The sequence below is a fragment of the Camellia sinensis genome, chromosome 10, assembly GCF_055761805.1.
Source record: "Camellia sinensis isolate YWXY chromosome 10, ASM5576180v1, whole genome shotgun sequence".
NCBI lineage: Eukaryota > Viridiplantae > Streptophyta > Magnoliopsida > Ericales > Theaceae > Camellia > Camellia sinensis.
Window position 1 is genome coordinate 153,447,733 of NC_138970.1, and position 13,148 is coordinate 153,460,880.

The window sequence follows — 13,148 nt, forward strand, 5'->3', positions numbered from 1 at the left end:
TGTTTATTTAGTTATTTATTTTTACTATAAATTCTATAATTGTTAAGTAATATCACTCTTATTGGACAATCTTTTCAAAATTTAAACTTGAGAGCACATCTTAGGTGCCGTTTGGTAACACTTACGTTTTCAGTTTTTTGTTTATATTTACAAAAATTTTAAAAACTCAAATAAAAACTTGTTTGGTAAAATTTTTGATTTATAAATCGGTGGTCTCAGTTTATAAATTTGGCCAAAAAATGAAAGCACAAAAAATGTGTTTCCGTTTTGAGTTTTGAGTTTTTTTTTTTTTTATCACCCAACACTAGCCACCACCCGCTACCATTTTCCACCACCGTCTTCCGCCACCACCACCCACTACCCACTCCCCACCACCACCACCTGCCACCACCACTCACCACCCACCTATCACCACTAGCCACCACCCGCCACCACCAGCCACCACCCACCTGCCACCCACTCACCGCAACCACCCACCCCTCGCCGCCGCCGCCACCACCACCACCACCATCACCCACCACCCACCCGCCACCCACTTGCCACCACCACCCACCACTCACTTGCTACCACCTATCACCCGCCACCGTCACCCACCCACCCACCACCGCCACCACCCACCACCACCACCGCCACCCGCCACTCGCCATCCGTCACCCACTTGCCACCACCACCTACCACTTGCCACCACCACCACTACAACCACCCACTTGCTACCACCTGCCACCGTCACCCACCACCCACCCGCCACCACCTGCCACCACCACCACCACCCACACGTTACCACCTACCACCCACCACCCACCACCATCACCCACCTACCCACCACCACCACCCACCCGCCATCCGTCACCCGCTTGCCACCACTACCTGCCACCACTACCTGCCACCACCACCATCACCACCCACTCGCTACCAACCACCACCCGCCACCCGCCACCTGCCACCGTCACCCACCCACCCGCCACCACCACCCGCCACCACCACCCACCCGCCACCCACCATTCGCCACCCACTTGCCACCACCACCCACCACCTGCCACCACCACCGCCACAACCACCCACTTGCTACCACCTACCACCGTCACCCACTCACCTACCACCCACCCATCACCACCCGCCATCCGCCACCCACCTGCCACTACCACCACCAACCACCACCACCACCCGCTCGTTACCACCCACCACCCGCCACCGTCACCCACCCACCCACCACCACCACCCACCCGCCATCCGTCACCCACCTGCCACCACCACCCGCCACCACCACCATCACCACCCACTCGCTACCACCCACCACCCGCCACTGTCATCCACCCACCCACCACCACCACCCGCCACCTACCCATCACCCACTTGCCACCACTACCAACCACCCGTCACCACCACCACCACCACCACCCACTCGCTACTACCCACCACCCGTCACCGTCACCCACCCACCCACCACCACCACCACCACCCACCCGCTACCACCCCCCATCCGCCACCCACTTGCCACCACCACCACCAACCTCCCGCCGCCGCCACCATCACCACCACCCACTCGCTACCACCCACTTGCCACCACCACCAATCACCCGTCACCACCACCACCACCACCACCACCACCACCCACTCGCTACCACCCACCACCCGCCACCGTCACCCACCCACCCACCACCACCACCACCTACCCGCTACCACCCCCCACCACCCGCCATCTGCCACCCACCTGCCACCACCACCACCAACCTCCCGCCGCCACCACGACGACCACCACCCACTCGCTACCACCCGCCACCGTCACCCACTCACCCATCCACCCACCACCACCTACCGGCCACCACCCACCGTCACCACTTTCCACCACCGTCTTCCGCCACCACTTGCCATTTCTCACTCTTTTTTATATTTTAAATTTTTTTAAAACATTTTGTCAATTACCAAACGCGTTTGTAGTTTATGTTTTTCTAAAAATAAACAAAAAATAAACAAAAACCAGTTTATAAAATTTTTGTAAATATAAACTGAAAACGTAAACGTTACCAAACACATTAGTGATTGTTTATTTATTTATTTTTATAGTTTAATTTTGTTCACTATTATTCTAAACTATAAATTCTATTTTAAAAAAATAACTAGAATTAATAGGTTTGTTTATGTTTTAAATATTCTTAATGATTGTTTATTATTTTTATTTATTTTTGGGTATAAATTCTGTTTTGTTTTAAAATAAATTCTATAATTGTTTAAAAGTTTTGAATTTGTTTATTTTCTTTGGTATAAATTCGTTAGTTGTTTAAGAGTCTTGAATTTATTATATTTTCAATTATAGAAACTTTTGTTTATTTATTTATTTTTTTTACTATAAATTCTGTTAAGTAATATCACTTTTCTTGGCCAATCTTTCCAAAATTTGAACTTGAGAGCACATCTTAGTGATCATTTATTTATTTACATAAAACCACATCTCAGTGATTGTTTATTTTTATTTTTTTATAATTTAATTTTGCTCATTATTATTATAAAAAAAAAATTCAAGCTACTCTGCCACATCGTGCTATTGGGGACAAATTTTTTTCAACTTGCTTTACCACATAAAACCAAAATAACTACTATGTTCATCCAAAAAATGCATTCAGATTTCAAATTCAACTAAAGAAGCATAGTTCGGTAAAATTTTATATGAATGAAAAAAGAATAGCCACCCAACCTTCCTCTTTCGAGAGTCGCCCCTTACACATGGAAAAGGAAATAAAGAGAGTTTCCAACTGTCATTCAATTGTATAGAACCTTTTCAACAAAATGACTCGAATGGGAAAAGAATATAAATATTTAGGAAAGAGGAAGGCTTGAAAATGGAATTCAATTATGTGCTTTTTTAAAACTGCTATTCAATCACGCTACTTTTCCAAAAAATGGGATTCAATCATATGCACAAATGTACTAGTCAATTGGAAATACGCTAATCAAGTGTTAGAAGCTATATCGCTTCATGTGTGCATTATGTGCTAGTCAAGTCTCCAAAGTGTAGAGCACTAAAACGCAGTACAATTAAAGAAATTAGTAATGCATTCCCCATGCATGACTATTACATTTGGGGAATGACTGAATCCAATTTCTTGTGAAAGTAAGCAGGACTGACTTCTATGTAAAAAGAGACATTCCTCAACTCCATTTTCAAGTCCTCCCCCCTCTTTAACATCAATCCTCCCTAAGGAAAAAGTTAAATATTGGTATTTTAGCAACAACAACAACAAAAATTCCAATGTACTCGCACCATATGAGATTAAATATGATGGCTTTAGATTCCAAGTTCAAACTTACAAAATCCATGTTTAAAAATAATAATAATAAAAAAATAAAAAATAAAAACAGAGAGAAATATGAAAAGAAAAACAGTTTACATTTCAAATTCATTGAGGTTTTATACAGAAATATAAAGATGCCCATGAACACGTAGATGCTTGAGTGGCTTTGCTTTTCTCTCCACACGTGCATCCCCGTAACCTCCAATTGATGATGAGCTTGACTTCTTCATCTTCTTCGAATTTCCATTCCTGAACAAAGAGTTTAAAAAGCTCGCGAGCTTGCCCTCAGCCGAGATCGGCTGTTTCTCCTTCTCCGAAACACTAGTCATCTTCACTGGCTTTGGCTTCGTTGTGGTGAAACAAGCAGTCCTCGATTTCTCATGCTCGAGGAGACATGCTCGGCAGAGGCTCGCCATGTCTTCATCCATGACACTACGGCGCTGTCTCCGTGTCCATGGAATAGCAGATTTCGTCAACAGTACTGAAAGCGAATGATAGGGGTACATGTATGTATTTTTGATGACTCTATTGTTGTAAAAATTCTCGTTCCCATTATCCATGGAACGACAAATTTCGTTGAGAATACTGGTGGCAAATGATGGGTACATATATGTATTTTTGGTCATGTCCATTATATATATATATATATATATATCAGAGTTGGGGGATTGGTGTTTTTTAGAGAGAGAATACTGGTAGCAAAGACTTGGGGGATTGGTGTTTTTTACAGAGAGAGAAGAAGAAGAAGAAGAAGAAAAAAAAAAAAAAAAAAAAGAAGATTCGTGTGAGTAAGATGAAGAGAATTGGGGAGAGAGTCTAAGATAAAGGGAAAGAATTGTTGTTCAAAAAGAAAAAAAGGGCAAGGGAATGTTTCTTTTTTTCTTGATCATATAGAATCAAGAAGAAGCAGAGTAGCAGAGTCATGTGTGTGTGAGTGTACTTTGCTAACCACAAGAGGATCCAAAAAATGTTTCTTTTTTTTGTTACATACATTTCTTTCTTTTTCAAGTACTCGTAAATCAATTAAAAAACATTTAGGATAAATTATCAACTTAATTAATAATTTTTAATGACATTAAAAATGTATTTTAATTTCCATTTAGATGATTACTATATTACTATATTATTCCCTACTATATTACTACTATATTACTTTATTTTAAAATTTATTTCCTACTATATTATTCCCTTTAAAATTTATTATTATATTACTATATTACTATATTACTAAATTAAAATTTAAAATTTAATTTGGCTAATCCATTAAAGTAATAGTTTTCAAAATATTAATAATTCCATAATTTATAGTTTTCAAAAGGAAATAAAAAAAAAATCCATATCTTTCCAACTTAATCACCTCCCACTGATTTTTATTTCCTTTAAAAAAATTAAAATTTGTTTCTTACTATATTACTATATTATTCATACCATATATAATTACTTTCAAAATTTTAAAATTCATGATAAAAATTAGGAACCTTCCAAATATTTAAAGGAATTGTTGTTCAAAAGGAAAAAAAAAAAAAAAAAAAAAGGCAAGGGTCATTATTTCAGTTTGGCATTTTCAAAATCATCGGTTATTATAAAGGGAAGGAATTTTATAAAGGGAAGGATTGAAGAGCTAACGCCAGTTTGGCATTTTCCAAATTACTATATTGCTACTATATTACTATATTATTCCCTACTATATTACTACATTACTACTATATTACTACTATATTGCTATATTTAAAAATTTATTTCCTACTATATTACTATATTATTCCCTTTAAAATTTATTAATATATTATTAAATTAAAATTTAAAAATTAATTTGGCTAATCCATTAAAGTAATAGTTTTCAAAATATTAATAATTTCATAATTTATAGTTTACAGAAAGAAAGATAAAGAAAATATTCCATATCTTTCCAACCTAATCATCTCCCATTGATTTTTATTTCCTTTAAAAAAATTAAAATTTGTTTTTTTACTATATTACTATATTATTCATACCATATATAATTACTTTCAAATTTTTAAAATTCATGATAAAAATTAGGAACCTTCCAAATATTTAAAAGAGTTGTTGTTCAAAAAAAAGAAAAGAAAAGAAAAAGGCAAGGGTTATTATTTCAATTTGCCATTTTCAAAATCACCGGTTATTACAAAGGGAAGGAATTTTATAAAGGGAAAGATTGAAGAGCGAATGCCAATTTGGCATTTTCAAAATTACAATATTACTATATTACTATATTACTATGTTATTCCCTACTATATTACGACTATATTCTTCCCTACTATATTACTACTATATTACTATATTTTAAAATTTATTTCCTACTATATTACTACATTACTATATTATTCCCTTTGAAATTTATTTCTATATTACTATATTACTAAATTAAAATTTAAAATTTAATTTGGCTAATCCATTAAAGTAATAGTTTTCAAAATATTAATAATTCCATAATTTATAATTTTCAAAAGCAAAGATAAAAAAAATATTTCATATCTTTCCAACCTATACACAATCACTGCAACTATGATCTTCTAACCTATACGCGACTTGGATGACGTCCCACTCAACTTTACTCTATTCTACCCTTATTTAACACAAACCCAAGACTATTATCATTTATATTATTATTATATTAGATTTAAATTCCTACATATATGGTCCCATGGTTTTACTGTTGAGGTAGAGATCTGCCGGCAATCGTCCAGAAGCAGATCTGCTACTGGATCAGCTGTTGGATCCTGGTTATTTGTTGATTAAAAAATTCTAATTAGTTAGAAAGATACGGCTGTAAATACGGATCGTTAGCTTGAAGCTGTTGTAAATATATATTTCTACTATCAAGATAAAATTCTAAAACATTAATCAAATCAACAAGTAAATTTACAGGCATACATACTAAAGAAGAAAATACTTACAACCAGAATCTTCAAAACAACATAATTCTTCAACACTTAATTTATATATCATAAACTGGGAAATTTTACAAGGAAGAGAGAGAGAGAGAGAGAGAGAGAGAGCACTTAGATATTATACTTGAAAAGAAAACAAATTCTTGAAAGAAAACTCTAAAAACAGCACTGTCTCAACAAGGGTGAGGATATCCCTTTTATAGACAAAATAAAAGAAAAGATAAGATAAGGTGAGGATAAGTGACGTATTCTTGGTGGTTGGAGTCGATCATCCATATCCTCAAAGCTGAATGGGAATTTTCTTTTGACTCAGCATCCTTATCTTTTTGGACTAGAGTGAGACAATTATTGGTCTCTATGCTGGATGGTAGACAAGAATCTGTTTTTACAGAAAGTAGGTGTACTGTTAGTTGTTGTTTTGTGCAGACGCTCCAGATGAATTATTCTGGTGGCCGACGAGATAAAGACTCATGCTTTGCCTTTTCCTTTTTTATCTTTTTCCTTGTCAATCTTTTCAGTAATCATGTTGGTGAGTGAATCCCAAAAATCACTAAAGTTGGGTTCATCTTCTGCTGGATCCTGTGATTCGCCGACTAGAGCAGCAAATTCATTTTCATCCTGGTCTGGATCTTCCTGTTCTTGATTGCTAGTAACGGATTTCATGGAGGTGTCATCACTGGAAATAGTCTGGAGAAATTGTTCCTTCATGAAATCCATACTTTTAATGACTAATTATGTTTCTGACAAATTCAGGTATTTTTGGCGTAATTCTGTTTGAATATGTAAAAAAAGGATTTTGAATGACTGGTTGACTAGGAATTGTTTTAGGAATAGCATCCCAGCAGGCTTGGGTATGGGCCTTAATTTTCTGGACAGTTTCTGGTAAGGTGGGATTCATACCCTTATCCCACCATCTCATAAAAAAAAAAACTCTTTTGAGACGTGGAATCTTATTCTGATAATCACACTGGAAATCCCATTTCCATATCCATGGAGTACTGAAACGGATAGTAAAATGAGCCAAAGATTTGGTCATAAAAATATCCTTTTGTCCTAGTAAATGAGAATAAGCAATTTTCCATTCATTAAAAGCTTCACGGATAGATACTAGTAAAACTTCAAGTTGTAGTCCAAATTTATCCCACCAAGTGAGAAATATAAATATTAACCGTCTTATCAAAAACCTAAACAAACAATTAAAGGTAAGCAGAAATCTTACCCAAGGAAAGGATCGATCCCAAATTACTTGTTACAAGTGTGGTGCAACAGGACATTATGCTAATAAATGTGGAGCTAAATTAAAACAGAAATTAAATGAAATGCCTTTGGATGAACACCTTCAACAACAGATTTTACAAACTCTGTCTAGTGACAATAGTATAACCAGTTCAGATGATGATGATCTAACTGAAATTTATTCCTCATCTGTGTCTAATTCTGACTCAGATACTCCAGAACAATGTTTTTCTCAAACCAGTATTGCAAATTCTTTAACTGAGATTAATTATTGGATAACTATAGTTGAAATGAATGGTTTAGATTTAGGTGACCCAAGCCTTAATGTCTTAACTGATGACCAGAAATCTATGCTAGAATTAGCAGACCAGATCAAGGATCCTTAAATGAAATTAAAATTTTTAGAATTATGTTATCACAATCAGAAAACTGGAGAGGTTATTTTTTTAGAACACTACAATGTGAAAGAAGTTTTGAGTAGGATACAATCCTCCCCGATTCTTGAAAAACCAATAACTATTCAAGATCTTAAAATGGAAATTAATATTCTTAAAACAGAAGTAAAGCATGTCCAAACTGCTAACCAATCTATTTTTAATGACATCAAGCAAATCAACAGTCAACTTAAAAATAAAGAGCAAACTTCAGAACAGAAGGAAAATTAAGAAAAACCAAAAAATCAGTATTTAATGCTTATGAACCAGATTACCTTTCAGAAATGGTATATTAGAATCACTTTTATATATACGAAGACCTGCTTTTATTATCAAAGATGCCATCGCCTTAATTGGAAGCGGTGCTGATATTACCTGTATTTAAGAATGATTAATTCCTACTAAATATTTCCAGAAAACCACTCAATCATTAACCAGTGCAAGTGGTAATTCTATGAAAATTAAATACAAAGTACCAGAAGCTTTCATCTGTGATCAAGGCATATGTTTTCCCACTACTTTTGTCCTTATCAGAAATATGTCTCAAAGTATTATCTTAGGGACATCATTTTTGTGCTTGTTAATGCCTATTACAAAGATTGATTCCATAGGCATTCATACAACAATCAGTAAACAACCCCTTACTTTTGAGTTCATAACAAAACCTTATACTAAAAACTTAGATCAAATCAAAGATCTAGTTAATTTTAATGAAAAACATATCAATTTTCTTCAAACAGAAATCAATTTTCTTATTATTGAGCAGAAATTACAACAGTCATCTTTACAAAACAAAATTAAAATAATTGAAAAAGAATTCCAAATAGAAATTTGCAGTGATATTCCCAATGCTTTCTGGGAAAGAAAGAAACATATAGTTTCTCTTCCTTATGAATCGAGCTTTGATGAAAAATTCATCCTAACCAGAGCTCGTCCTAGTCAAATGGAAAAAGAATATTCAGAAATGTGCAAAACAGAAATTCAAAATCTTCTTCAAAAGAAGTTAATCAGAACTAGTCATTCTCCATGGAGTTGTACAGCATTTTATGTCAATAAAAATGCAAAAATAGAAAGAGGTGTGCCAAGATTAGTCATTAATTATAAATCTCTTAATGATGTTTTAAAGTGGATCAGATATCCAATTCCGAATAAAAAAGATTTGCTTGATCGATTACAGGATACAGTCATATTTTCTAAATTTGACTTGAAATCAAGATATTGGCAGGTATAAATAGTTGAACAGGATCGGTACAAAACTGCTTTAACAGTACCCTTTGGGCATTATGAATGGAATGCTATGCCATTTGGTTTAAAAAATGCTCCATCAGAGTTTCAGCATATAATGAATGATATATTTACTCCTCATACAGAATTTGTTATCTGTTATATTGATGATGTTCTTATTTTTTCATCATCTATTGATCAGTATATAAAGCATCTTAATATATTTAAGCATGTTATTATCAGAAACGGTTTAGTCATATCTGCACCAAAAATGAAACTTTTTCAAACCCGCTTTCTTGGTCATAATATTCATAATGGAACTATTATACCAATTGACAGAAGTATTGAGTTTGCCTTTAAATTTTCCGATGAGATAAAAAATAAAACTCAATTACAGCGGTTTCTTGGTAGTCTCAATTATATTCGAGATTACTATCATCAGTTAATCCAGGATGCTGCTATCTTTTACACTAGATTACAGAAAAATCCTTCTCCTTGGACAAAAGCTCACACTGGTACCGTACAAAAAATTAAGGCTAAAGTAAAACAACTTCCCTGTCTTGCATTACCAAATCTAGAATGACAAAAGATCGTAGAAACTGATGCCTCTAACTATGGTTATGGAGGTATTTTAAAACAGATTAATCCTACCAGTCAAAAATAAAAACTATTAAGATTTACATCAGGAAATTGGACTAAAGCTGCTCTTAATTATCCCACAATTTAAAAAGTTTAGCTATTGTTAAATGTGTTTTAAAATTTCAGGATGATTTGCTAAACTAAAAATTTCTAATTCGTGTGGATTACTCTGCAGCTAAACAGATATCTAAAAAAGATGTTCTTAATCTTGCTCATAAACAGATATTTGCAAACTGGCAAAGTGCTTTATCTGCATTTGACTTTGATATTGATTATATCAAAGGTGAACAAAATTCCTTACCCGACTTTCTAACTCGTGAATATTTGCAAGGATCATGACCAGTAGAAGTGGTCGTGGCCCGGGTCGTCAGGACCGGGGCAAGGGAAACCTTACCAAAATCCATATCTAACAAAATTTCCAGCACTACAAGCATCTAACAGTAATCCAGGGGAATCCTCTGGCCAGTCCGCCAAGGATGTTCTCCTCACTCCTGAACAATATTACTGAAGAAACAGTCCTTGACATTGAACCAGCAGATGAGAAATGGATGACAGATCCATGGGAAATTAAACATCGTTATCTTACGACCAAACAATTTACCCCATATTTTGACCAGTACTATTATATTTATGAACAGATACTCATTGAGACTGTCGCCATGGAGATCAAGCATACTTTGCATGATCCTTCCAAGACTGTCAATCCGATCCAATTCAATAACAACCATCCGTAATATTATGCCCATTGCTACATGGGGCATTCACCCGCATACTACTCGTCAACTTGACATTTGCAACAGAGAAACTCAATATAGTTATTGGAACTATATCGATGCCTTTACTTATGCATTTTATTAGCAGAATCATATCCGTAATCATTCTTGGTTTATCCGAATTTGTCCAAACGTCCTCAAAAATGATTTACCCAATTGGTTTCTCGTTTGGTGGGATAAATTTGGACTACAACTTGAAGTTTTACCAGTATCTATCCGTGAAGCTTTTAATGAATGACAAATTGATTATTCTCATTTACCAGGACAAAAAGATATTTCTATGACCAAATTTTTGGTTCATTTTACTATCCGTTTCAGTATTCCATGGATATGGGAATGGGATTTCCAGTGTGATTATCAAAATAAGATTCCATGTCTCAAGAGAGTTTTCTTTGTGTATGAATCCCACCTTACCAGAAACTGTCCAGAAAATTAAGGCCCATACTCAAGCCTGCTGGGATGTTATTCCTAAAACAATTCCCAGTCAACCAGTCATTCAAAATCCTTTTTTACAAATTCAAACAGAATTACGCCAAAAATACCTGAATTTGTCAGAAACATAATTAGTCATTAAAGCATGGATTTCATGAAGGAACAATTTCTCCAGACTATTTCCAGTGATAACACCTCCTTGAAATCCGTTACTAGCAGTCAAGACTAGGAAGATCCAGACCATGATGAAAATGAATTTGTTGCTCTAGCCGGCGAATCACAGGATCCAGCAGAAGATGAACCCAACTTTGGTGATTTTTGGGATTCACTCACCACCGTGATTGCCGAAAAGATTGACAAGGAAAAAAATAAAAAAGGAAAAGGCAAAGCATAAGTCTTTATCTTGTCTCCCACTAGAATAATTCATCTGGAGCGTCGGCATAAAACGACAACTAACAGTACACCTACTTTCTGTAAAAGCAGATTCCTTGTCTGCCATCCAGCATAGAGACCAACAATTGTCTTACTCCAGTCCAAAGAAGATAAGGATGTTGAGTCAAAAGAAAATTCCTATTCAGCTTTGAGGATATGGACGATCGACTCTAACCACTAAGGACACGCCACCTGTCCTCACCTTATCTTAACTTTTCTTTTATTTTGTCTATAAAAGGGATATCCTCACCATTGTTGAGGCAGAGTTGTTTTTAGAGTTTTCTTTCAAGAATTTGTTTTCTTTTCAAGTATAATATCTAAGTGTGCTCTCTCTCTCTCTCTCTCTCCCTCGTAAAATTTCTCAATTTATGATATATAAATTAAGTGCTGAAGAATTATGTTGTTTTGAAGATTCTGGTTGTAAGTATTTTCTTCTTTAGTATGCATGCCTGTAAATTTACTTGTTGATTTGATTAATGTTTTAGAATTTTATCTTAGTAGCAGAAATATATATTTACAACAGTTTCAAGTTAACGATCCGTATTTACAGTCGTATCTTTCAAACCAATTAGAATTTTGTAATCAACAAATAACCAGGATCCAACAGCAGATCTGCTTGTAGGCGGCTGCCGACCGGCCTCCACCTCAATAGTAAAACCATGAGACCATATATGTAGGAATTTAAATCTAATATAATAATAATAATATAAATGATAATATTCCTAGGTTTGTGCTAAATAAGGGTAGAATAGAGTAAGGTTGAGTAGGATGTCATCTAAGTCACGCATAGGTTAGAAGACCATAGTTGTAGTGATTGCGTATAGGTCAATTCCCTAGTAAAACATTGACAGACGTGCTTAGCTTTATAACCCTGTGTCAAGCACTTTATTTGGTATCAAAGCCAAGTTTATTATTGTTGGTATTATTGTCATATTCTATTTAAATTATGCATATATGGTCCCAGTACATTTATTATGTCTTCCACCGAACTTTCAGATATAACAATAGTAGCCAATACAATAACTTTTACATCAGAAGCAGCAGAACTAGTTGCATATCAGGATATCAAGAAAGCCCTAGACAAGTGGACTATCCCAAATGTAAAACCAAATACGATTTATAAAATTGGAACATTTGATTTTTCTAGTAAAAAGATAATCAAAACTTTTGAACATGCAGTACCACTACAAAATAATGATGAAAGAATTAAATTACTTCATATCCAGGATTTAGCACATTTGTTCAAAACAACATAAATAATGATGAAAACAGAGAGAAAGAAATATGAAAAGAAAAACAGTTTACATTTCAAATTCATTGAGGTTTTATACAGAAATATGAAGATGCCCAAGAACACATAGATGCTTGAGTGAACTTTGCTTTTCTCTCCACACGTGCATTCCCGTAACCTCCAATTGATGATAAGCTTGACTTCTTCATCTTCTTCGAATTTCCATTCCTGAACAAAGAGTTTAAAAAGCTCGCGAACTTGCCCCCAACCGAGATCGGCTATTTCTCCTTCTCCGAAACACTAGTCGTCTTCACTGGCTTTGGCTTCATTATGGTGAAACAAGTAGTACTTGATTTCTCGTGCTCGATGAGACATGCTCAGTGGAGGCTCGCCATGTCTTCATCCATGACACTACGGCGCTGCCTTTGTGTCCATGGAACAACAGAAGTCAACAGTACCGGAAGCAAATGATAGAGGGTACATGTATGTATTTTTGACGAATTTATTATTGTAAAAATTCTCATTCCCGCCATCCATGGAACGGC

The 13,148-nt window shown here is 35.7% G+C and overlaps 1 long non-coding RNA gene across 1 annotated transcript; it reads right to left on the reverse strand.

Moving 5' to 3' along the window:
* Positions 1–3,263: 3,263 nt before the first annotated feature.
* On the reverse strand, positions 3,264–6,822 carry LOC114260846 (uncharacterized). Its single transcript, XR_014342765.1, has 2 exons — positions 6,209–6,822; positions 3,264–6,031 (listed from the first exon to the last, which is right to left on the reverse strand). It is a non-coding gene; the product is annotated as an uncharacterized LOC114260846 (long non-coding RNA).
* Positions 6,823–13,148: the final 6,326 nt, after the last annotated feature.